The sequence below is a fragment of the Callithrix jacchus genome, chromosome 9 (genome assembly GCF_049354715.1).
Source record: "Callithrix jacchus isolate 240 chromosome 9, calJac240_pri, whole genome shotgun sequence".
Lineage (NCBI taxonomy): Eukaryota > Metazoa > Chordata > Mammalia > Primates > Cebidae > Callithrix > Callithrix jacchus.
The window spans coordinates 65,651,564-65,679,441 of NC_133510.1; the positions used below are offsets into that span (position 1 = coordinate 65,651,564).

General features: G+C 40.5%; 1 long non-coding RNA gene across 1 annotated transcript in view; it reads right to left on the reverse strand.

Moving 5' to 3' along the window:
- Positions 1-753: 753 nt before the first annotated feature.
- LOC118144240 (uncharacterized) overlaps positions 754-27,878 on the reverse strand; it is a 168,281-nt gene continuing 141,156 nt past the window's right edge. The window contains exons 3-6 of the long non-coding RNA XR_013521856.1: positions 21,100-21,222; positions 9,281-9,889; positions 7,803-9,083; positions 754-3,712 (exon numbers count right to left, since the gene is read on the reverse strand). This is a non-coding gene — a long non-coding RNA (uncharacterized LOC118144240). The remainder of the gene's footprint in view (positions 3,713-7,802; positions 9,084-9,280; positions 9,890-21,099; positions 21,223-27,878) is intronic.

The following is a 27,878-nucleotide window of genomic DNA, read 5'->3' on the forward strand; positions in this document are numbered from 1 at the left end:
GACTTATAAAGAATTTGTACTCAAAATATATAAAGAATTGATTTTTTAAAGCAGTAATAAGACAACTGGAACACTAGAATAATTTTCAAAAGACATGAATAGGCCAGTCACTTAAGTGAAAATCCAAGTAGCCAATAAATAGCCAAAATGCTCATACTCTAGTAATCAATAAAATGGAAATTAAAATAATCCATCAAATTGGTAAAATTTAAGAAGTATATACCCGGCTGTCTAGTGTTTAGGGGAAAAATGTATCATAATATCAAGTGCTGGTGAGAATGTGGAGCAACTGCAAGCCTTATGCACTGCTAGTAAGAGTGTATACACTGGCACAAACACTTTGGAAACAATTTAAGTTTATCTTCCACAATTGAAGACATGCATACCCCATCACCTGACAGTTCTTTTTTTTAAATTGTGGTAAAAAACCACATAACTTAAAATTTACCATTTTAACGTTATTTAAGTATACAGTGCGGAGTGTTAACTGTGTGTATATCGTTGTGCTGCAGATCTCTAGAACTTTTTCCTCTTGCAAAGCTGAAACTCTATATCCATTGAACAGGCAATCCTTTTACCCCTTCCCACAGCCCCTGGCAACTGAAATTCTACTTTCTGTTTCTAAGAGTTTGGCTATTTTAGATATCTTATAAAAGTGGAATTACACAGGATTTTTCTTTTTGTGACTGGCTTATTTCACTTAACATAATGTCTTCAAGATTCACCCATATTGTAGCATATGACAAGACTTCCTTTTTCTTTTTTTTTAAAGGCTGGATAATATAGCACATTTTTAAAAATCCACTCATGAGTTGGTGGACATTTAGGTTGCTTTTACCTCTTGGCTATTGTGAGTAATGCTGCAATGAACACAACTGCAAGTATCTCTGAGACCCCATTTTCAATTCCTGTGGATAAATACCTAAAAGTGGGATTGCAAGATCATATGGCCATTATATTTTTAATTTTTTGAGAAACTTCAATCCTGTTTTCCATGGCTGCTGCACCATTTTACACACCTGCCAAGAGTACACAAGGGTTACAGTTCTCCACACTCTTGCCAATACTTGTTATTTTTTAATTTTAAAAATGATGACCGTCCCAACAGATGTGAGGTGGTGAACAAAACAGAAAAGAGAAGCAAACAAAACAGAAAAAAGTTTTTGGAGTTTGAAGATGAAAACAGCAAACACTTAAAAAATATTTCAGCCAGGGAAAATTTTAGAAAACCCATACCAAGTTCTGTTATGTATGACCCACAATTGTCCAGGATCTCCTGTGGTTTTGATTTGCCTTTCCCCAATGATAACTGATGTAAAGCCTCTCTTCATATGCTTTTTGACCACTTGCATATCTTCTTTGGAGAAATATCTATTTAAGTCATTTGCCCATTTTCTAATAAATTATATTTTATATTGTTTGTGAGTTGTAGGAGTTTTTTATGTATTCTGGATATTAACCCCTTATCAGACATATGGCTTGAACATATTTTCTCCCATTCCATAGGCTGCTTTTTTACTCTGTTGATTGTTTCTTTTGCCGTGCAGTTTTTAAGTTTGATGTAGTTTTAATGTCTATTTTTGCTTCTGTTGCCTGTGCTTTTATGTCATATCCAAGAAATCATCGTCAGATCTAGTGTCACACAGCTTTTCCCCTCTGTGTTTTTGAGTTTCAGGTCTTACGTTTGGGTCTCTAACACATTCTGAGTTGGTTTTTGTAAGTTGATGGCATTAGATAATGGTCCAGTTTCCCTCTTTCTCATTCAGTTTTGTCAACTTCATTTGTTGAAGAGACAATCCTCTCACCATTATGTGTCTTGGCACTTTTGTCAAAGAGCATTTGACCTTTTATTTCCTTTTCTTAGCTTGATTGCTTGGGCCAGGAATTCCAGTGCTATGCTGAATAGAAGTGGTAAGAGCAGGCATCCTTGCTTTGTTCTTGTTCTTAGAGAGAAAGCTTTCAATGTTTCACTCCTGAATATAATGTTATCTGTGTCCATCAGTTCTTAAATATACATCCTGGAGAAACTTTTGTACATATATTTCTAGAGACATGTGCAACAATATTTATAACAGTATCATTTATAAAAACAAAGACCTGAAAACAACTGGACTAACTATTGACGGGAGAATGGGCAAATAAATTGTGGTATGTTTATTTATTTAACTATAATACAGCAGTAAAAATGAACTAAAACTATAGCCAGCAATGAGGATGAGTGTCATAGCATAATGTTGAGAGAAAAAAGCAGGTTGCCAAAGAATTCATACATTATAGAGGGAAAACACATTAAAAACTAAATAATATATTGTTAAGGGATCTATATGTAGCCAAAACATAATGAAATGTGATGAATGATAAATGCAAAATTGGGAGTGAAAGTTTCCTTCCAAGGGAATGAAAAGAGATAATCAGATAGGGACACCAAAAAGGCTTCATCAGTATTAACAATAATCTGGCCAGGCGTGGTGTCTCATGCCAGTAATCCCAGCACTTTGGGAGGCCGAGACGGGCAGATTACCTGATTTCAGGAGTTCAAGACCAGCCTGACCAACATGACAAAAAGCCGCCTTTTCTAAAAATACAAAAATTAGTTGGGCATGGTAGTGCATGTCTGTAGTCCCAGGTACTTGGGAGGCTGAGGTAGGAGAACTGCTTGAACCGGGGAGGCAGAGGTTGCAGTGAGCCGAGATCGCACCACTGCACTCCAGCCTGGCGACAGAGCAAGACTCCATCTCAAAAAAAACAACAACAAAAACCACCAATAATCTCTCTCTTATGTGGTAGGACATGGGTGTCTGTCCAAATTATTTAATCTTACATTTAAGTTATATATATTCTTTTATATGTATGAAATATCTGAAGATAATGAAAATACTTTCACTCATTCAACAACCATTTATCAAATACTGACTATGTATCAGTCGCTGTTGCAACTGCTTAAGATATAGGAGTGAGCAAAACAAAAAGAAAAAACATTCTAGAGTTTGAAGGTGAAAACAGCAAACGCTTAAAATCAATATGTCGGCCACAGAATATTTTGGAAAACCCATACCAAGTTCTGTTATGTATGACCCACCAATTGTCCATGATATAGCACCCAAATCAGTTATCCCAGAATGAGACAGCAATTATAGGTAACTCCCAATTATTTACGCTGGGCAAGGGGCACAATGGTGTGGGTAATCTAAGACAAGGACTTATATACTCAATTAGATCAATATCACAGGAAGGAAGAAGAGGCAGAGTTCATCCAAATAGTAATCTGCAATATCAGTTAATCCAAACAATAAGAAAAAAGCAAATATCATTTGCACTTGTCTTTGGGATATATTACCCTGCTGGTGCAGCACATTCACTTAAAGTCCTTTCTCTTGCACGTTTTAAAAAGACGTGTTGGTAACTTCACGCCCACTGCATGGACTGCTCAGTGGAAAACTGCTGCTTCAGTCACTCACTCACTGTCTCTACTAGATGTCCATCACACGAAACATGTTGCTATTGGCACACAGAAGGGGGGCATCTAACTCTTCAGAGAGGAATACATCAATGTTGCCTTCTCGGAGTGGTGCTGTTTAGGCAGCATTGAAGACTAGGTAGGAATTTCTTAGGAGGAGAATGAGAAGGGCATTCCAGACAGAAGGACTGACATATGAAGAGGCTTGTGGCATCACAGGGCATGGGATAGCAGGAAGCTCATTGTGGCAGGAACCTAGGGGAAGCAAGGCAAAGTAGGATTGATGAGAAGTTAGTTAGTGTCATACCCAAGAGCTTAGTCTCTATTTGATCAGCAATGCAGAGCCAAGGTTTGAGCAGAGAAGTGAATCAACCAGTTTCATTTTTTGAAAGATAATTCAGGTAGTAGTGGTGATGTCGAGTTGGCCTGGAAAAGAAAAGACATCTGGTAGAAAGAAGTATATGGTGGCTATGCAATAGTTCAGGGCAAAGATTATCAAAATCTGAGCTAAAGCAAGGCAGAGGGGAGACAAAGGAGAAATGTATTCAAGAGATATTTCTGGCCAGGTGTGGTGGCTCACGCCTGTAATCCCAGCACTTTGGGAGGCTGAGGCAGGAGGTCTTGATCACGAGGTCAGGAGTTCAAGACCAGCCTGATCAACATGGTGAAACCCTGTCTCAAAAAAAAAAAATTTTTTTTTAAATAAGAGATATTTCTGAAATGCAATTCAATTGGCCTGAGTGATTAACTTGATAAGGAAGACAGGGTGTTGAGGATAACTGCAAATTTTTAGCCTGACAGACTGGGCAAATGGTGAGTCTGAAACTGAGATAAGGAATGCTCTGGAAAATGATGGATTGAAGAGTAAGATGGAATTGAAGTTTTAGAGAAAAGGGACTCAAGGAAAACTTACTTTGGGTGAGGAAATGAGAATATGGGTTAAGGACAGGAGAAAAAAAGAATATGTTCTTAGAACAGAAGAGAGGTTGATCTGAAAGTAATAAGGCTATATCTTTCTCTAATTAATATAAGAGATATGGAGGGAAGGATGTTCAGAGTTTAAAGGCCAAGGGAAGAGAAAATAGGGAGTTAGCATCAGATGGCTATAATTTGGGGGAAGCTGTGAGAGAGAAGCTAACATACTGAGGGTGAATAGGAGATGTAAGGTGTGAGAATACCCTAGTACATATACTTTCTCACTTACGTATATTAACAAGATTCCAGTTTCAAGCCACACTTAAAATCTGCAACTGCTCATCCTAAAACACTTTCTGTTCTCTAGATGTTATCTGTCATCAGGTCTCTCAGAACATTTTTCTTGCAAGTAGACCTGGAGACTCGCAAAGTTGGTTGATAGCAAAACAACTCAATTTAGCAGGTAAGTGTCATTTCTTTCCGTTTTTATGGTTGTATGGAAACTTAGAACCCCTGAGAACTGAAACATCTACAAAAGCTTCTGGCCAGTTCAGGAAATCTGCTTAATATTTAGTAAGCCGCTTAAACATTTGAATTCTATGGAATCAGTGTAAACTCTCAAAGAAACATCTAGTTCAATTCAACGTTTATTGAGAACCTGTGAACCAGGCACTACATTAGATGCTAGGGACACAAGGACAAGCCAAACACAACCTTTCCCCTTAGAAAGCTCGTGGTCTAGGGGAGCAGCTTCCCTCCTGGTAGGTAGAAGGCAGTATGCTTATATACAATGAGCTGCAGGAAAGTCAGTGCTCTGTTTTTACTTTTAATGCAGTATTACTTCTTCTATGTGTAGATGACTAATATTCCGTCAGCTTTTAAAAGTTTTAATAAATTTTGACATAAGTGTACACTTGTAAAACCATCATTATATTCAAGATAATAAATATATCCATCATCCTCAGAAGTTTCTTTCCCATCTTCCCCTCCAGCCCTCACCCCTGCCCAGGCAACCACCGATCTGATTTCTGTCACAATGGAATAGCTTGCATTTTCTAGAGTTTATATAAATGGAATCATATAGTATGTTCTTTATTATTTGGCAACGGTCAGCGTTTTTTCTTCTTTTGTGAGACACGGTCTCACTCCATCACCCAGGATGAAGTGCAGTGGCATGATCATTGCTAGCTGCAGCCACAAACTCCTAGATTTAAGAGATCTTCCAACCTCAGCCTCCCAAGTAGCTGGGACTACAGGAATACATCGCCGTGCCTGGTTAATTTTTATCTATATTTTGCAGGACAAGATCAAACTCCTGGGTTCAAGTGATCCTCCCATCCCAGCCTCCAAAGGGTTGTCTTTACAGTTGTGAACCACTGCACCTGGCTCAACAGTCAGTTTTTGACAGACCATGGTAATGGAAAGAAATGTGGATCATTTTCTCTTCCCTTCTTCCCTCCTTCCTTCCTTCTTTCCTCCTTCCTTCCTTCTTTCCCTCCTTCCTTCTTTCCTCCCTCCCTCCTTCCTCCCTCCTTCCTTTTCTTCTTTCCTTCCTTCCCATCTTTCCCTTCCCTTCCATCCTTTCTGCCTCCCTTTCTTCCCTCTCCCTTCTTTCTTTTCCTTCTTTCTCTCTCTTTCCCTTCTTTCTTTTCTTTTTTCTTTCTCTCCTTCCTCCTTCCTTCCTTTTTTTTAAATTGCATTTTAGGTTTTGGGGTACATGTGCAGAACATGCAAGATAGTTGTATAGGTACACATGTGGCAGTGTGCTTTGCTGTCTTCCTCCCCTTCACCCATATTTGGCATTTCTCCCCATGCTATCCCTCCCCAGCTCCCCCACCCCACTGTCCCTCCCCTATTCCCCCCAATAGACCCCAGTGTGTAGTGCTCCCTTCCCTGTGTCCATGTGTTCTCATTGCCTGCCTGCCTGCCTGCCTTCCTTCCTTCCTTTCTTCCTTCCTTCCTTCCCTCCCTCCTTTCTTCCTTCTTTCTTTCTTTCTTTTTTGAGTCTCACCCCTCACCCTGATTGGAATGCAGTGGTCATAACTCACTGCAGCCTTGACCTTCTGAGCTCAAGTAATCATCCTGCCTCAGCCTTCTGAGTATCTGGGACTACAGGTGTGTGCCACCATGCTTGGCTAATTTTTAATTTTTTGTAGAGGCAGAGTCTCACTATGCTACCCAAGCTGATTTTGAACTCCTGGCTTCAAGCAATTCTCCCACCTCAGCCTCCCAAAGTGCTGTGATTACAGACACGAGCCACCACAACCTGCTGCTAGTTTCTTTTTTATATCTTTTTAAAAAAATCTTATGGTAGTCCTGCACATGGTAGATAATTTCTTTTTCTTTTTTTAAATTAAATTTCTTTTTTAACATAACACCACTTTATTTATTTTTTTAAAAAAATTATTTATTATGCTTTAAGTTCTGGGGAGGGACAGCATTAGAAGAAATACCTAACGTAGATGACGGGGCAATGGATGCAGCAAACCACCACCACGGCACGTGAATACCTATGAAACAAACCTGCATGATCTGTGCAGGTACCCCAGATAATTTCTTAAAGTGGATATTTTTTAAATCATAAAGGGAAAGATTTTTAAACTAAATTAATAGTCAAGGTCATGTGAATTGATTGATAAAATTCTTCTGGAATTTGTGTGGGAAACTTAAATGCACATAGTCTGACCATTGACAAAAGCAGAATACGCCTTTGAGCATGACATAGTACAAAATGGACAGGTTTGGGAGCCAGAGCTGCATTCAAACTTAGGTTCCACCTAGAAGAGTGATTTGGAGTGTATTATTTAACCTTGCTGAGTTTTGGTTGTTTAACCCATAAAGTAGGAATAATAAGACCTCTTTATTGGGTGACTGCAAAGATTCAATTAGGCTTGGATATGGAAAGTATCTCAAGCTCAAATATTAGTTTCTCTTCCCTTAACTGTGTTTCTTGTTTCTATGAGAATATTACTCAGACTTGCAGATAAAGTCATTTAAGGTTTATCCAACATAAGAGTGGCCACTTAGCGATTTTGAGAACATATATGTAGAGCAGGGCTAATCTATGTAATATTGTTTATACCAGCCAGTTGACCTTCGTAATTCTGCTTTCTCCTAATTAACATGAAAAAGAATTTGGTATTAGTGTTCCTCAACTTCTCATTAATTATGGTGGGAGAAGATAGCCAAGGGGCCAGTGAGAGCAGGAATTGACCAAAGAAATTGCTGGGGATAATATCCAAAGTGGGTAACACAGAGAAAGGAGTCAGTAGCTAAAATGGATTGGGTGCTTACTACATGCCAGGCTCCATTAAGGCTTTACCTGAATGATTGCATTTAACCTTCACAACAAACCTCTAAGTTAGGCACTATGGTTAGGCCCATTTTATAGGTGAGAAAAATCAAGGCTTAGAGAAGTTAAGAAACTTACCCAAGTTGATACAGATGGAAGTGGCAAGGAAGGATTTTAATCTAGGTCTCTAACATCAGAGCCCAAACCCTTAACCATGTCTTTCAGAGAAGCACAGAGCAGTTCCAGGCTCAAAATATGTCTCTCATTTGCAGTAGGCCCCACAGAGGTCTTCTGCTCTTACAAAAAGAGGAAGAGAAACTACTACAAAAATAGTGTCCTGAATTTTAAGAAAATGACCATCCACAGCGACTAATGGGAATCAGTTATTCCATGATGATCTTGTTCAGGCTGTCTGGCCATGGGTCACCTGTTTTAGGCCTTCCCAAACCCTACCCTCCATCCCTAACATGTCCTTGATTTCCCTCACTGCTAGAAAATTTCTCCTGTTGCTGAATCTCAGTTCATCCCATTGAAGTGGAGGCCCTCCGATTCTGGCTTACATTCATTTCCCTCTAGGGCTATTTGTCAAGGAGGGGGTGAGTAGGGACTTAATGACATGCTTTCCTTAACAATCTTCCAAACCTATCATCTGGGACAGGGTTTATAAGCATTCATCAACAACACCCTAGCAAAGTAGGTTAGTAGGATGAGCCCACTACCTGTTTAGGAATCTGGAAGGCTAAGACACTTTTATCGAGACTCAGGGGTTTTAAACCCAGTTCCTTCTATCCACATGGCCCTCAGTAAGTTGCACAACTGTTCTGGGTGTCCATCTTCTTCTTGCCTTCCTTCCACACCCACCACTGTCATCTCTGTTGGCAGAATGACGGCTGAGCTTTGCCTGACTTCCCACAGAACTAATTAAAGTCTACAAAGCACTTTGAGAACATCCAGTGTAGGGTTCTTGCCAAGACAGAATTACAGGTGGGAATGGCAAGGAATGGGATAGGTAAAACTGGGAAAGTTGAGTTGCTCTGAGGAAGGCTCCAATTAGCCTCACTCCACGGTGAATCTTCAAGCTTTTTCTCTCTTGTCTGCTCAGCTATTGTGCAGAAGAGTCCACTTCTTTTCCCCTGTCAAAGAATCAGATACGAGACAACCTGGGAGTTGAGTTCTGCAATCCTTTCATCTCAAAATCACACACAGACTCCTTCAGACAACACTTGTCTTATGAAAAGGAAATAGTGGGATTAAATCTGAGCCTGGAACAAACCCCTCTGATGCAGGATGCTTCCAAGTATGGTTTCTTAGGGATTGCTCTTGAGCGTCTTCTCTACCATGGCCTTGATATGGACACTTCTGGGGAGGGGGGTTAAAAAATTCCTCTAAAGAGTCAGATCCTGCCCAGGAGGAGTTTACCTGTGAAGGCAAACACACACACAATAAAAGCAACCTAAGAACATTTACAAAGCAACACATTAATATAGGCAAATAAACTAGCATTGGAGGGATTAAGGTTAGACTGCAGAAGAACTTCCTACCGCAACAGATATTGTGGATTCTCCTCTGCTTGGTAGGTTTAGGAATATCTCTGTTGGAAAACAAGAATCTTTTACCTTTAATATTCCTCATTCATGTTACAAAAGCCTCAGTCTTTGGGGTCTTTTAAGTATATTCTGCATTTAAACAGGTCAGCTGTACCTTGGGATTTTTTCTTTTCTTCTCTCACTGTTCTGTAAACATTTTCTGGCTCCATTTCTCCCATTTCCATATTCTGAATGGCAAAGGCTTTCTGCTGCTGAATCAACACATCCCCCTGTGGGACATATGGAATCAGCCAGCATTCTTCCAGGTGAAGATGAGCAGGATGGGTAGATACACTTTAGCACATCTCAAATGTATGAATGGCAGGACATCATGAGACCAGAAGGAGGAGGGGTGGGAGAAGCATCTCAACTCTCAAGCATTCATCTCCACATCTTTTAAACTGAAGGCTTTCTTTTCTTTTCTTTTTTCACTGGCTCCTTGGAGTTTATTTTCTGCTTGGTGCCAGGTTCACAGTTCCAGGTGTCAGGAAAGCTTGTAAGTGCTGAGGCCAGGGCCGAGGCCGTAGAGAGCAGGGCCCTCACTCCTTTATAAATGAAAGGCTTCTGAGGTTTTTCACTGTTTTAGGGAGGGTTCTCTGTGGTCTCAATTATCCATACTTCTGGTAGCAAACTATGACACTGAAAGCCAAAACAGGAGATTTCAGATACAACACAAGAAGGTGCTTCCTGAGGGGTCTGACCAAGCAAGAAAGGTTTCTGTAAGACGAAGAAATATTCGGAAGGTTTGTTTCATTCTAGACCTCACCAAATGATGAATGAAGAGATGGCTGTGCCCAAGGATGCAGGACAACAGGAGCATGCAGGGCCAAAATGAAACATTCTCTGCAAATCACTCCAAAAATGAGTAACACACCAAATAATGGCAAAAATGAACAGAGGATATTGGGGAAATGGTCAACTCTTGCCAGGATTATGTCCTCATCATCAGAAGAAACAAGGGAAAAATAGCTCTAGTTTGGGGAAGGGAAGGAGATGAATAAGATAACTCCTAGTGCCAGGTTCATTCTGAAGCTGTGGTTTCAGACCAAGAGTGTGTGTGCTCAGACTTGCAAAGCTCATGCCTGTAGACTTGGAAGAGAAGACTCCATTCAATGTGTGGATTCAGTTAAGCCTAACAGGCCCAATATTCTCACCCAGACTTTAAGGTTCTCTCTTCCCTTTTACCACCTTCAAGGTACCCTAATGTTCCTGACCATCTCTTTTCTTCAAACCACATATAAGGCTTTTTAACCTCCACTGGATGCACTTAAGGAAAGTAGACAAACTGTATCTTAAAGCAAAGCAAGCTCCCCTGATGTAGAAGATTCAATAACACATTTCATGAACTTAAAATGGCAGATGGACCAATTATAATTATCTGATGCCTGAGCAGGGGACCTGCCCTAAAGGCTTCTGTGGAATTCAATGATGTGAAAGAATATCAGTTCCTGGTAAGAGGCGCTTACAGTCTAAGTAGAGAAACAAAACATAAAGACACACGAGGAACAATCACAGAGCTCACACAGACCTAGGCAAAATTATGCAGCACATACTGAAAAAGGACAGATGGAGGCTGGATTTAGCTCTATTTTCCTTACCTACCATTTTGATCATTCACTCACTGTGAGCCAGGCGCAGTGTTAGGAGGTGCTCTATATACCTTCTTTACTTTTTTTTTTTTTTTTTTTTTGAGACAGAGTTTTGCTCTTGTTGCCCAGGCTGGAGTAGAATAGCACAATCTTGGCTCACTGCAACCTCCACCTCCTGAGTTCAAGCGATTCTCCTGCCTCAGCCTCCTGAGTAGCTGGGATTACAGGCCTGTGCTACCACCCCCAGCTAATTCTGTGTTTTTAGTAGAGACAGATTTTCTCCATGTTGGTCAGGCTGGTCTCGAACTACTGACCTCAGGTGATCCACCTGCCTCCGCCTCCCAAAGTGCTGGGATTACAGGCGTGAGCCACTGCACCCGGCCACCTTCTTTTCTTTTAATCCTCACAAACAGTGTGATAGGTATTATTAGCATTATTTCAGACATAAGATTAAGTAACTTCTTTAAGTAAACAGGAGAATTAATTGAAACTGTTCTGGGTTAAAACCCAAATCTATGTGACTTGAAGTAGGTGCCCGTAACCCCCACCCCATATTGCCTCCTTCTTCAGAATAACTTTCTATCTTGAAAGAAGTTATGAATTGTCTTTGCTTGAGAAGAGTTTGTACAACTTAGAGGTGGTGTTGTGAAAGTAAAGGAATGAATGATACGAACTGCTTTCCTGACTGGGCCATCTAGTTCTAGGCGGAGGAAAACAATAAAAACCACAAGCTCAAGAGATGCTAAGGTTGCACAAGCTCCCAGGGGCCTTGGGCTGAAACATACTTGGAGAGGTCATTCTGCTGCTTCCACACTGAAGACTTTAGACTCCACGGGATTCACGTTAGGAAGGTGAATGAACTACATTTTTATACAGAGCAAGCTCCCCTGACACAGATCATATCATACATTTCGGGAATCTCCAGATTGATTAGTTCCTCCCAATTTAGCTTTTACGATTTTACTAGACTCTAAAATTAATAGAAAAGAGTATTCTGGGGACCTTTGGCATTAACTTTCTGGCATGACAACTTTTCCATGTGTCTAGCTTCAATCCTTGCTCCCACAAAATATACATTAGAGCTTTACACCCGACATACACTCTGTAGAGTATAAAACTATATAAAATGGTCATAGCCCTCCAAGGACTTATGCCCTCATGTGTGGATAATTACAAGAAAGGCAAGATTCAATATGTGAAGTGTGAAAAGAGCTTATAGTCCTTAGTACCAAGATCCTCTTTGGTCAATATTTACCCAGATGCTCACGGAACCACAATCTTTTTGAGAAAGTCTTAAGCAAGAAGGTAAGACATTTGGGTCTTAGGCGCAATGTGTACTTCTAACTCACCCTCTCCTGGCATTCGTGGAACATTTACTGGGCACTTATGATGTTCCAGGCACTGGGAATGCAGAGATGACTATGCTATAAGCCTGCCAGCGAGGAACTCACATACATGCCTTTATCAGAGCTGGGAGCACGTCCCACCCAACACATCCAAGCAACTTCAGCAAGGTGCTTAACTTGAGAGTATGGGGCAGAGTGCAGAGACTAATGCTAATAGTGCTGAGTCAACAGTTTATCCACCCACCCCCACAACACTTCCTCAGAAAGTGGGAGACTTGCAAGAAACCACATGAGTTTCACTAATCCCCCACCAATGGTACCCACTGCATTACTGGCCTCATTACTTCTTAATGGGACTTCGTTGATTACAGACTGCTTAATTACAGTGACAGACTCCCTTTTGGTTGGGGGGCCCCGGGGAAAGAAAACGAGGGGAAGAAGGTTAGTGTGTGTGGCGGGGGGGACTATGACTGTAGGCAGTCCCCCACCTCCCACCCACTGCTCTGCCATCCAGGGCAAGAGCTAGTGTGAGAAAGGGATCTCTAAACAGCCATATTGTTCCTCCTTTTCTGCCCCCCTCACACTAATAGAAGGCTTCGGAGAGAAGAAAAAAATCAACTTCATCTTAGGGCTGTTTTCCTAATACAGGTTTCTTCATTCAGCTCTGAAAATATGTTAATCAGAAAGAAACAGCAATATCATGTCACTATTTTTTTTTTTTTTTTTTGAAATGGAGGTTCACTCTGTCACCAGGCTGGAATGCAGTGGCACAATCTTGGCTCACTGCAACCTCCAACTCCCTGGTTCAAGCAATTCTCCTGCCTCAGCCTCCTGAGTAGCTGGGATTACAGGCACAAGCCACCATGCCCAGCTAATTTTTGTATTTTTAGTAGAGACGGGGTTTCACCATGTTGGCCAGGATGGTCTCCTGACCTCATGATCTGCCCGCTTGGCCTCCCAAAGTGCTGGGATTACAGGAATGAGCCACCGTACCCTGCCATCATATCATTATTAAAACACAGGTATAGTATAATTCTTGGTACATAGCAGGAATATAACAGATATTTGTTGAATAGATGAACGACTACAGAAAGACAGAGTAATAGGAGCAAATGTATGCAGAGAGAACAAGCTGATGGTATGTCTATGCTGGGCTACCTAATCAAGTGGCCCTTTCATGGAAGCACTCCCCACCTGACTCTCTGCTAAAATAACCAATTGCATGACCAAGTCGACAACATCAGAAGGCACTTTTGGTACCATACATATGCATCTAGTGACCAAAAGAGAGGAAAAAAGGAAGGGAAAGAGGAAAGAAGGGTTGTTGGTTGGTTATTTTTTTCCTGTATGTGTATGGATAGCAGTCCTGAAAAGACAGAGGTGGGAAAAGCAGAGAATAGAAAAGGTGAAGTAAAAAAGCTTGAATCAGCTACACAACAGAGAAGAAGAGACTGAATAGGCATTTCAGGCCAAAAACAGAGAAAGTGTAGAGATGGTCCAGACAGCCACATCCACTTCAAGTAGTGCCATCAGTTCTTTTAATATCTTGAGTTGACCTTACCTTGCTACCTCTACCATACCTATCCCAGGCACTCAATAAATAGTCATGGTTCAAACCCAGGCAACTATTGATCCTGGCCAATAAAATGAAAGTGGATGATTAAAAAAAGTAGAGATCATGAGACTACATTTTAAATTTGGTTTTGCCCAAGGAGTTGCCTTAGCAATTATGATTTACATAAGCATTCATTGGGAAGGGTTTGCAATGTCAGCTTGGGAATGACTAGGGTAGGGAAGCCAAGGTGTACACTGAAGGGCAAGGAATGGTCAAATCAGGATTTAAAATTTCCTGGAGGTAATACGCACGCCCCAACATTGGGGGTTGAGTATTCGTACCTTCATTCTGAACTATACAATTTAAGGAAAAATTTCTAATATCTCCACCTTTCATTTGTCATATTCATCATCAGAGGTAGATCTAGCTCAGGGTTCTTTCTCTCTTCTTTTATATAAACTGGGTTATTCCTTATGCTGGGAGAGTATTAAACTGTCTATAAAATTCCCTAAATTAATCACCAGATAGTTTAAACATAATAAACATGTGAACTGTCTCAGTTAATTGGCCCACGAAATTGTGTTCATCCTCAGAATCATATTTTCTCCTCTCTTACACTTTCCCTGTCATCCTGAGCTAATGTCACAAGCACGAAAAATCGTTCTTGACTAAAACTGAATTCATATCCAAAATTAGAGCAAGACCTTAAATAGGAATTTAAGAAATAACTCCAAAATAGGTAGAAGAGAGGATTTTGGATGTCTTCACCACAAACACATGATACATGTTTGAGGTGAAAGATATGCTAATTACCCTGATTTGGTTACAACATGATGTGTGCATGCATCGAAACATCACACTGAACCCCATGAATATGTACAATTATTATGTGTCAATTAAAAACAAAATAAAACTTGTAAAAATAAAATCCAGGCTGGGCACAGTGACTCACGCCTGTAATCCTAGCACTTTGGGAGGCTGAGGCTGGTGGATTGCCTGAGCTCAGGATTTTGAGACCAGCCTGGGGAATACTGTGAAAACCCCATCTCTACTAAAATACAAAAAATTAGCCAGGCATGACAGCATGAGCCTGTAATCCCAGCTACTGGGGAGGCTAAGGCAGGAGAATTGCTTGAACCCAGGAGACAGAGGTTGTAGTGAGCCGAAATCATGCCATTGCATTCCAGCCTGGGTGACAGAGCGAGACTCCATCTCAAAACTAAATAAATAAATGAATATAATCCATTGACTCGGAGGATCATCACAAATGTGTAGGTCAGTCACTTCTGAGATGGCCACCAGGTGTTCAGGGATCAGGAAGAAAATTCAAAAGGAGGAGGAGATGTAGACCCTTCCCACTGGGAGAGTTCAGTACCATGGCAGTGTTGGGGGGAGATACCGAAAAGCACTCATGAAGCAGAGACCATGGCAAAGAGAGACAAGGACAGAACCAGGAGGCAGTTTGCTGAGCTCCAGAGGTAAGTGTTGGAAATATGTGAAGAAACTAAATAGGGGAAAACCAATCAGGGAGTAAAGGACCAAAGTGAAGAAGGGCCATGGATGAGATTCCATGTGTGTGCCTCTGTGTATGTACTTTGCAAGGAAAGGCAGAAAAGACTGGGGAAAAGGAATAAACTTAGATCTGTGGAGAGAAGCAAGGAAAGTCTGGGGGAGAAGCTCGGATGTGAAAGGAGGGGAGGTGTGCTATAAAGGATGCTGAAAACTGGGTGCCAAGCCGTCTGTCCTCCATGATTATTTATACAAATCCACACTTGCTATCGGTGGGCAGGCCAGTAGCTTTTTGCAAGGTTATCTGACCTGTGTGAAACATGTCTTTGGGTCCAGGTAACGAAAAAGAGGGGTGTTCTTTACATTATGGCTTTGAGCCTCTACTGAGGAGCATGTAACTATTAAGTCCACTATAATAGGAAGTGATGGGAACTGGGAAATTGTCTTCAACAGCATAACTAAAACGTATGCTAATATATGCTAATATAATAACTCTTCCGTTATCATTCAGAGGACAACTTGCAGCTGTGCTTCATTTTTTTCTGAGGAACTAAAAACCATAAGGAAATAGAATGGAGCTACAGAGGCTACAGAAGCCAGGACTGAGTTAGAGGAAAAAAATTCCTGATGGAAATGACTCTTCTTTTTGGTACACTTTAGGACAGCCTTTATAATACCCACCCATCTGGGATGACTTCAATGCCAATTTGCTGAACTTGTGAGAAATAGGGGTCCATGCAATGTTTCATGATATAGTTCAAATGCTACCTCATCTGTAAGATGCGTAAAATAATAACGTTTCACAGAGATGATATGTGCAAAAATGCATAGCCCCACGAGCAGGCCCTGGTAGTGTCTGTGTGTGTGTGTGTGTGTGTGTGTGCACTGTAGTCACTTCCTCAGTAAATACAGATTTTTCTCTATCTCTTTTTTTTTTATGCTCATCCTCAGTTTCCTTAAATAGAAAATGGGTATAGACTGCCTTAGAGAATTTGTAGGAAGATCAAAGGAATTCATTGGAAAATATTTAGAACCTGCAAACTGCCACACACAAAGAAATAGAAGTTATCAGTAGGCCCTCTGTGAAAGTATTCTACTAACTGCAATATATGTGTGCATGTGTGTGCACATGGTAATGTTTGCTCTATGTGCATCTACAGGGCACATGCATTAAAAATGCATCCAGGCCAGGTGCGGTGGCTCATGCCTGTAATTCTAGCACTTTGTGGGGCCCAAGCAGGAGGATGGCTTGAGGCCAGGAATTCAAGACCAGCCTGAGCCAAATGGCCAGATCCTGTCTCTACAAAAATTAAAAAATTAGCCAAGTGTGGTGGCACAAACCTGTGGTCCCAGCTACTCAGGAGGCTGAAGACAGAGGCTCACTTGGGCCCAGGCGAGGCAGTGAGCCATGTCTGTGCCACTGCACTGTAGCCTGGGCAACCGAGTGAGAAGAAAGCAAGCAAGAAAGGGAGGAAGGGGGAAGGAGGGAGAAGAAGGAAGGGGGAAGGGAGTGAGGGAAGGAGGAAGAGAGGGAGAGAGGAAGGAAGGAAGGAAGGAAGGAAGGAAGGAAGGAAGGAAGGAAGGAAGGAAGGAAGGAAGGAAGGAGGGAAGGAGGGAAGGAGGGAAGGAGGGAAGGAGGGAAGGAAGGAGGGAGGGAAGGAGGGAAGGAGGGAGGGAGGGAGGGAAGGAGGGAAGGAGAAAGAAAGAGAGAAAGGGAGACAGAGAGAAGAAGGAAGGATGGAGAAAGGGAGGGAGGGAAGGAAGGAGAAAGAAAGAGAGAAAGGGAGACAGAAGAAGGAGGGAAGGAAGGAAGGAATGGAGGAAGGGAAGAAGGGAGGAAGGGAGGGAAAGAAAATGCATCAGAATGGAAATTATTAGTGGAGGGGAAGGTGGTCTACCTTATACCTTGGGAGGTTTAATACCTGGGTGAATGGATTATCAGTGAGTGTTTATATTGTATAGCTGTTGAATGTAGTGTATATATGTATAGGCGTACGTGTTTATCCATAGCATGGCATAGGTGCTAGAGACACGTGTGGCCATGGTATATGTTTTTGTGTTTTTTTTCTGAGAAATATGGTAACAGAAATATGATACATGCAGATAGGACTCAATTACCAAACTCAAGTGGAAAAATGAAGATTTATATAGCTTTGAATTGATCGATAACGTAGGCAAAAAGCTTTGTTTTCCATTTTTAATCTACCCATCAACTCGCTCTCCAACTAAGCCATTAAAATGTAAGCATCATACTAAAAGTATGAAGGCGATGCTGCACGTGCTGTCACGATATAGCATACGTGCTATTAGGTTTCTGCTTTGCAGTGATCACCTTTAAGACAACATCTTGAGCAACACTGCATCTAAAAGCCTGGGTTCCTTGTGCACACTTTGTGTCATTGTCCATGATGTACAACTAAATCATTAAAATATAAGCATCAGGAGGATGGGGACTATCTTGTTAGCTGGTATATCAACAGCATGTAATGCAAATTTCGCCTGGCACAGGGTAGATGTGAGATAAATATTGAGACAAATATTGGAATAAATATCTGATAAAGTGAACAAATGGTTTATTTAAACTACCTCGGGGCCCCATTCTGCCTCTGCCAATTAATGGAAGAGTTGGGATAACAGCAGGGACAGACTGGGACCAGCAGGGTACTGATTCTTGAGGCAGAGAAGGCGTATGAAGAATGAAGCTGGAAGAATTCACCCTGGTGGGCTCCTTGGACAGATGGGAATATAGAACAGAGAACTATCAACATTCCACACAAGAACTTATACACTGAATATTTATTCTCCAACATTTTGTGAGTATCCATTGTGTGACAGCTGCTATATCTGATGATGTGGTTATAAAAATGAACAACTTGTGGTCTTGAAGTGTGCATTTCGGTGAAGACCAATGTGAAAACAAAAAAATATATAAAATGGGCATTGACCTTAGAAAATGTTTGTAAAAAGTATTCTGGGAGCAGATGAGATGAGTGAATATTTGCCTGGGAGAGGAGATAGGTTCTCAACCCTCTGAGCTAGCGTTTGAAGCTGAGTTTCTTGCTTAACTTCCCAAGTGCAGAAGGGGAAAGTGGTTTCCAAGCAGAATAGGGCAAAGTCCATGATGCCGTGTGGGAACAGGATGTTATACATCATGGACAATGACACAAAGTGTGCACAAGGAACCCAGGCTTTCAGATGCAGAGCTGCCTTAAAGAGATGTTGTCTTAAAGCAGATCATTGTAAAGCAGAAACCTAAGAGCATGTGTGCTAAATCTTGACAGCACGTGCAGCACCACTTTCATACTTTCAGTCAATAGCAGAAGGAGGGCAATGTGTAGATAAAGGTGTTAAGAAGTTACACGGAGTTTTCATGAGACAACATCAAATGAACAGAGATGTAAAATGCAAATGAGAGGAAAGTGGGAAATGACTATTGAAGAGACTACATCAAAGAACCTAAACCCACTTCAGAAAACATGGCACACTTACAGAAAAATGGTCTTAAAACATTTACAAAGCAGCATATAAATAAGTGCAAATATGTGGTGCAGACTGAGTCCCCTCGTGCTATGTGAGCATAGAATAAACAAGAAACTAACATTGGGTGAGGGTTACTTGGGAATGACTCAACCAAAGTTTAAAAAATAGACAGGATGAGAAAATTGTCAGACACCAACCAAAATTTACTCTCCTGACTTACTCCCAGCCCGGGCTGATTTTCTAACTAACGCAATGAACATGCTACTCATTTGCCAATTTGAACAGTCTGTTTTCATTTCCTACTCTGCAGACGCCCCCTCAGACACTCTACTCAGTTTCTCACAGGCAATTACGACTCTCGGATTTCCTGTGGCTCCAGGAATATGAGGGGTCAGGTTGCCCTAGACCACAAGGAGGCAATTATCCAGATAATTTAGGTGTCAAATCATTTATTTGAATAATCAAGTTCATCTATCCAATTTTCTGCTTCCCAGAGTTCTAGCAGCTGACTCTCCCAAGATCAGCACACGCAGTACCAAGTCATGAGAGGACTTAAGAATTTTCAGTAAAATATGTTTGTGTTGACATCGTGTAGGGTCCTCTGTGTCCTCAACCACATTTTACTTTATTTCATTTTACTTTAAGTTCTGGGATACATGTGCAGAACGTGCAGGCTTGTTACATAGGTATACATGTGCCATGGTGGTTTGCTGCACCTGTCAACCCATCATCTAGGTTTGAAGCCCTGCATGCATTAGGTATTTGTCCTAACGTTCTCCATCCTCTTGCCCCCCAGACCCCAACAGGCCCCAATATATCAACCACCTTTTCTAGCTTCCATTTGGTTTGATATACACAGCAATCTTTAGGAGCCCATGTCAATTTCCCATAGACGGAAGGGTGCAGACAAGTTCTTGGTTTTATTTGTTAGGTTTGAAAGGCTTTGTATTTCACTCACTTAGAAAATAAATGTACGTCTAATTCCTCCTCACAGACATCTAAGCTGGAATAATGTTGGTCTACACTGCTGTTAGACTGATATCTAAGCTGGAATAATGTTGGTCTACACTGCTGTTAGACTGATATCTAAGCTGGAATAATGTTGGTCTACACTGCTGACACAGATCCATCCAGTCCAGTACAGACCGAAGTATGCAGCTGTTATCCACTTCAGAAAACATAGCACTTATATTGGAACTCACACTGATAAAGGGATAGAACTCTGACTCAGGAGATCCAGAGACTTTTAAACCATATATGGGATATAGACAAGCTCTTCTCAAACCATAAGCAGCACTAGGGTTGATTCTTAACTTCCCCCTTTCCTCACCACTATGAAAGTACCTTCACTCCACCTCCATCCAGAGGCCCGCAAACTTGGAGCTAATCTTTAAAATTCCCCCTAATCTTTGCCATACAGTTACACCATCACCAAGTCCTCATTCCTCCATCGTACTATCTCTTGGAGTTTATTCTTCTTTCTTGGCCCAGTTTCCCTAAAATTTAGAGCTGGAAGTAAAAATTTATGTGATAACACTTTATTGAGAAACGCAATCCCAGGGAAGCAAGAATGAAAGATAAAGAGAACAAAGCAGAAAAAAAGACACAGCAAACAAAAAGGAATGTTATATACAGCTGGCCATAGCTCCATGAAAAGCTGCTTACTTCATGTGGAAGGATGTCTTCACCATGTGAAGCAACTACATCCCCAAACAGTCTGTCTAGGGGAAGGAAGGGAAAAGAATTTACTTACTACCTCCCATTATTCAAGGTCTGTCCCTTGAGGTGTTAACCACCCTGCAGTTCTGGGTCTTATATGCATATGTGCTGTCAACCTTCTTCTTCCTCTTTTTTTTTTGAGACAGAGTTTCACTCTTGTTGCCCAGGCTGGAGTGCAGTGGCACAATCCTGCAACCTCTGCCTCCCAAGTCCAAGGGATTCTCCTTCCTCAGCCTCCCAAGCAGCTAGGATTATAGGCATGCACCATCACACCCAACTAATTATATATTTTTAGTAGAAATGGCATTTCTCCATGTTGGTCAGGCTGATCTCAAACTCCCCACCTCAGATGATCTGTCCACCTCAGGTGATCCAACTGCCTCCGCCTCCCAAAGTCCTGGGATTACAGGCATGAGCCACCACTCCTGGCCTGCTGTGCACAATCTTTTTAAGCATGAGTGACAACAGGGAAGCCCCAGAGTAGGAGCAAAAGATGCACAGCAGGCCGGGTACAGTGGCTCATGCCTGTAATCCCAACACTTTGGGAGGCCGAGGAGGGCAGATCACTTGGGCCCAAGAGTTCAAGACCAGCCTGGGTAACATGGCAAGATCCCCCTCTCTGTAAAAAATACAAAAATTAGCCTGACGTACCTGTAGTCCTAGCTTCTCAGGAGGTTGAAGCAGGAGGATTGCTTGAACCCAAGAAGTGGTTGCAGTAAACTGAAATCATGCCACTGCACTCCAGCCCTCCAACCTGGATGACAGAGCAAGACCCTGTCTCAAAAAAAAAAAAAAAGCACAACATAGGTGTGACATGAGGCCGAAGCTGTACATGCCCACAAGCACCATGAGAGAACTTGTTCTGTTATAACTGGGCTCCACCACCTTCTGACCAGCTAGGAAGCAAGGCAAGACATGCCTCTGGCCTGGCACAGCCCATCAACTGTATACTTTCTTTACCATTTTTATAGTCCTAAACCTGGTCTAGAACCAAATTGGATATGTCTAGATTATCTTAACAGACTCCTAACCAACTTTTATGCTTTCACACCTTCAATCTTCCCCCTTTTAATTTACCAGTCACTGGCAAGAAATGAAGAATCCATGAAAGCTGCTTCCACAGGATCCCCTTGTTATGCAGTAGCCACTGTTGTTCATCATATCAAATTAAAGCTCTTCCACTCGGCCTTAATTCATCCTTCATACAGCTCCCCCTCCTCATCACTCCCACCCTCCACCACACCTCCCACCCCTCCATGTAATGGCTTTCTAAATGGAATCTTTTCTCTGGTTTAAGTACTCCACTTCCTCTCTTTCATAAATGACATCCTCATGCAAAATTTCAGGCCTTCATGCCAAAAATGTTCACCTCTTCTGCAGTAACTCAATTTCTCTCCTTATAAAAAATTATCGTAGCTGAGATTTCCTGAATACTTATGTGCCATGCATTGTGTGAAGGGTTTTGCATGTATCATCTCAGTTAACTTAGAAAATCTTTTTGAGGCAAATACAATTTTATAAAAGAGTTAACTGTTTTTTTAAAGATCAGTCATTTTGCTCAATATTACATAGCTAATAAATTGCCCAGCAATGACTTAAACTATCGTTTGTCTAAACTCCACATAAAACTTCCTATTGGCAGGAAGACTTCACTTAACCCAACAATGACAATGCTACTGCTTTGTGACTGCACAGCAGTTACAGGTATAGTTTCATTCCGCTACTTTGCCACTTGTTTCACATTATAAGTGTTAAGTCTTTTATTGTTGTTGTTGGTGGTGGTAGTGTGTGTGTGCGCGCACGCGTGTGTGTGTGTGTGTGTGTGTGTGTGGGAGAGAGAGAGACAGAGAGAGAGAGAGAAAATTTTCCCAAACGACTCTAGAATGAGAGATCACAGAAGGCAAGGAATGACTTTCATTTGTTTATTTTTAAAATATCGCTGTCATCTGTCATTGGAGGGCAGGGCTCTGCTCTTTCGCACTGGGAGCATAGAAACACTAGGATGCTCACAAACCAATATTCAGAGGTGACTTTGTATAAAACAATGGCCACATGTAGGATAATGAACTCGCTTTTAGATTCTTCTCCTTAAGACACACAATGAAGTTAGAGATGGCCCATGGAAGAGGATGAGGGGCTGGCTTATGACAATAGTGATCTTTATCTAAAAAGATAAAATTTGGAGGGTAGGATATAGTGAAAATATTTAAATTAAAGAAGGCTATCCTATGGATAAATATAATATTTGCCAATCCTGAAATAATTAACAAGAGAGGCACATTTTGAAACAAAAGAATAAACTGTTTTACATTCAGTTAGCAGACTAATAGAACTCATTACCCTAAAAGAATTGCTACAAGCTGAAAATACAAGAATTTCTAAGATGGCTTAGACAGACTTCCTATTTGAGATGGCAGTATGAAGATGGCAGTATAAAAATGACAGTCCTTTACCCCTATTGTAAATCACCAAAAGTAAAAAAATGACAAGGAGAATAAGAAATCTTTCATGAAGCTACAAGAAAGATGAACCAAGAAACAGATAGAAAGGGCATCAATAGGAGCAGCCATGAAGAGGACTGGGAAGAAGAGAGGATGCACCCAGATGCAGATGTAAAGAATCAGTATGTATGCTGCTTCTAGGAGCACACCTTCAGTACAAACGCAAAATCTCTCACAGCAGGGTGTACAGGCTGGCAGCAAGAGCTTTCCTAGACCTATTTTGCTTCAGAGAAACAAAAGAAGTGGGGCTGAAGGAATTATACAAACAAGCCTATTTTCAGAAAACAGTGTTATGGAGGGAGAAGATACACCTTGCCTCCTGACTAGTCCTACAGCAACTTATATTCAATTGGCTGGGGAAATATACAGGATAAAATTCATACATAAACCTCAGAAACAAGAAAAATTCCTCTTAGCCTGGAACTCTGAGCTCTCAACCACGCAGTCTTCCTACAAATAGTGATACAGGAAAAACTTATTTCATTCAAAAATGAGTAGTTATAAAAAGCAGACTTCCACAGTAGGTAGCAGGAAAGAATAAAGAGGTTTTCTTTTTTAATGTAAAGAAAATCTAAAGGCTATAAAGGTTAGAAACAGCAGGTCCAACAATCTATCAACAGAAGCCCCAGAAGGAGAGAAAAGTGGAGGAGAAAATATTTAAAGAAACATCTTCCAGAATTAAAGATGAAAGACTTTAGATTGGAAGGGCTCATACAGGGCCAAATAAAACAGATAGCAGAAATGCACAATTAAATACATTATACTGAATTTTAAGTACATCAAAGACAAAGAATTTTGAGAGAAAGAGTAGATCACTAATTAAGGAATAAGCATCGAGCTGACATCAGATGTCAGCAGAACATAGGATGAAAGAAACAATGAAGTCAAATCTTTAAAGACGTAGAGGAAAAAGGCTCATGACTGTAATCCCAGCAGTTTGAGAGGCTGAGGTGGGTGGATTACTTAGGGTCAGTAGTTCAAGACCACCCTGGCCAATACGGTGAAACCCTGCCTCTACTAAAATAAAAAAATTAGCAGCGCATGGTGGGTGCCTATAATCCCAGCTACTTGAGAGGCTGAAGCAGGAGAATCGCTTGAGCACAGGGAGGCAGAGGTTGCAGTGAGCTGAGATCATGCCACTGCACTCCAGCATGGACAACAGAGCAAGACTCCATCTCAAAAAAAAAAAAAACAAAAATTAAGAGCTTCTGCACAGCAAAAGAAACAATCATTAGACTAAACCGGCAACCAACAGAATGGGAAACAATTTTTGCAATCTATCCAACAGACAAAGGGCTTATATCCAGAATCTACAACGAACTAAAGCAGATTTACAGGAAACAAACAAACCCATTCAAAAGTGGGCGAAGGATATGAACAGACACTTTTCAAAAGAAAACAAATATGCAGCCAACAAACATATGAAAAAATCCTCATCATCATTGGCCATTAGAGAAATGCAAATCAAAACCACATTGAGATAGCATCTCATGCCAGTTAGAATGGTGATCCTTTAAAAATCTGGAGACAACAGATGCTAGAGAGGATGTGGAGAAAAAGGAACACTTTTACACTGTTGGTGAGAGTGTAAATTAGTTCAACCATTGTGGAAGACAGTGTGGCGATTCATCAAGGATTTAGAAATAGAAATTCCATTTGACCCAGCAATCCCATTACTGTGTATATACCCAAAGGATTATAAATCGTTCTGTCATAAAGACACATGCAAACGTATGTTCATTGTGGTGCTGTTTATGATAGCAAAGACTTGGAATCAACCCAAATGCCCATCAATGATAGACTGGACAAAAAAAATGTGGCACATATACTCCATGGAATACTATGCAGCCATAAAAAACAATGAGTTTGTGTCCTTTGTAGAGACATGGATGAATCTGGAAATGTTTTCACTCATAGGTGGGTGATGAACAATGAGAATACTTGGGCACAAGGAAGGGAACAACACTCACAGGGCTAGGTGGGGTGGGGGTGAAGGGGAGGGGAGAGGGGGACAGCAGGGAGGAGGGGGAGGGATAACACTGGGAGAAATGCCTGATATAGGCAATGGGGGTTGGGGGGATGGAGACAGCAAACCACCATGGCATGTATGTTCCTATGCAACAATCCTGCAGGATGCAGGATGTGCACATGGACCCCAGTGACCAAATATAACAACAAAAAAGAAAGAAAGAAAGAAAGAAAAAGGTGGGGGAGGGGCAAATAAAAGTAACCTTGTAAGGAGAAATGAAAAGGAAAGGTGATTAAATATTTTGGTAAAGTTTATTGTTTTTAAAAAAGCTAAGATTAAACCAAAGAAGAAAAGGCATACCTGTGAAACTACAAACTAAAAATCCAGACAATATCAACATGATAGAGGAATGAGTTATGGAAAAGAAGGGATCCAACAGAATGCTAAAGAACTTGTACAGTGAGAGTCTGAGATAATGACATATTTAAGAAATAGTAAAGGAGTAAATAACATGAATATGGCTATTAAGTCAAGGGAAAACCTATAGGAACTTCTGAAAATGCCATCTATCAAATGAAAAAATAGAAAGGTTTTGATAAATATTATTTCATCAAACAAGAATATTTTTTAATAAAGAACATAAAGAACACATAAATAAAATTAACAGAAAGATGGTAGATTGGAAAAAACAGTTGTAATGTTTAAATTTGATAAAAGACTTTACCTAGACCAATACTTTGCAAACTTTAGTGTACATATGAAACATCTGGGGATCTTGTTTAAAAGTGGATCCTGAATCAGTAGGTCTGGGACAAGATCCAAGATTATGCATGTCTTATAAGCTCCAGGTACTGCCAATATTGCTGGTCATGAACCATTCTCTGAATAAAAAATACCTATTTTCTATTATCCTATTACTTCTGTTATTCTATTCTATTCTATTCTTTCTATTTATTCTCATGTTAATAAATAAAAAAAGGATGATAACCCTGATAGACTAACATATCAAGGATGTGAGGAAACTCAAATACAAATATATGCTCTCCAGTATTCTAAAGTTGCATGTATTGGTAATTTGTTATTTCTATTGCTCAAAAGTATTCCTTTATATGTACATACCACCATTTGCATAATCATTCACCAGCTGATGGACATTTGGGTTGTCTCCAGTCTTTAGCTATTATGAATAAAGTTGCCATAAACATTTTGTGTACAAGTCTTTGTGGGAACATATGTGTTCATCTGTCTTGGGTAAATACCTAGGAAGGCAATTGCTGGATTTTTACAATAAATGTATGTGTAACTTAACAAGAAACTGCTAAACTATTTTCCAAAGTGGTTGTACCATTTCCCATTCCCATCAGTAGTATATGAGAGTTCCAATTGCTCCATATTTTCATCAACATGTGGTATAGTCAGTCTTTTTATTTTGAGCTATTCTAGTGGTGTGTAGTGGTATCTTACTGTGGTTTTAATTTGCATTTCCCTGATGGCTAAAGATAGCAAACAACTTTTTATGCACTTATTGAGCATTTGTATATCTTTTTTATTGTGAAGGCTGTTCACAACCTCTGTCCATCTTTAAATTAGTTTACCTTGTTATTATTGACTTGTAAGAAGAGTTCTTTGTACAAAGGAATATGCATGTCCCTTGTTAGAGATATATGTACATATAGCTGGGCACAGCAGGTACCTCTAATTTCAGCTACTCAGGAGGCTGAGCAGGAGAACTGCATATATATATGTATATATATGGATCTCTTCTCATGGTCTTGTGTTGTCTTTTCATTAGCTTAAAAGTCCCTTTCAAAGAGCAGAAGTTCTTAATTTGAAAATCGAATTCATACTTTAAAATTTTTATGGATTCTGCTTTTTGTGCCCTATCCAAGAAATGTTTACCTATTCCAATGTTGTGAAGATTCCTTCTTATGTTTTCTTCTAGAAAAGCCTTGGCCCCATCTCAGACAAATTTCTGTCTATGATGTGAGGTAAGGGTCAAAGTTGTTGTTGTGATGGCTATCCAGTTGTTCTAGCATAATTTGTTATAATAGTATCATTTCCTACATTGAATTACCTTGGTACCTTTATCCAAAATGGATTGACCAATAAAATAATAGAAACAGAGAATAGAACAGTAGTTGCTAGGGGGTGGAGAAGAAGAAAAATGGGAAGTTATTGTTTAATGGGTATAGAGTTGCAGTTTTACAAGATGAAAACAGTTATGGAGATGGATGATAGAGATGGTTGCACAACAAACATTATGAATTTATCTAATAACAATGAGTTGTACATTTAAAACAGTTATAATGGTAAATTCTGTGTTATATATATTTTACGCAATAAAAAATTGGAAAATAATTTTGACCAAATGTATGGCTCTACTTTTGGGCTATTCTATCCCAACCTATCTTTATGTTAATATCACAGTGTTTTGATTATCACAACTGTATAGTAAATCTTGAATTCAGGTAAATCCTCCAACTATTCTTTTTCAAAATTGTTTTGGCTATTCTAAGTCATTTCCATTTCCATATGAATTTTAGAACCAGTTTGTTGATATCTAAAAAAATATCTGGTGGGATTTTTATTGAAATTGCACAGACTCTTTCTTTTCTTTTCTTTTCTTTTTTGAGACAGAGTATTGATCTGTCAGCAGGTACAATGCTGGAATGCAGTGACACAATCTCAGCTCACTGCAATCTCCATCTCCTGGGTTCAAGCAATTCTCTTGCCAAGTAGCTGGGACTACAGGTGCATTCCACCATGACCAGCTAATTTTGTATTTTTTAGTAGAGACGGGGTTTCACCATGTTGGCCAGGATGGTCTCGATCTCTTGACCTTGTGATCCACCTGCCCAGGCCTCCCAAAGTGCTGGGATCACAGGCGTGAGCCACCACACCCGGCCTGCACTGACTCTTTCTAAATTTAATTTCTTTAATAACCAAATTAGGGAAAATTA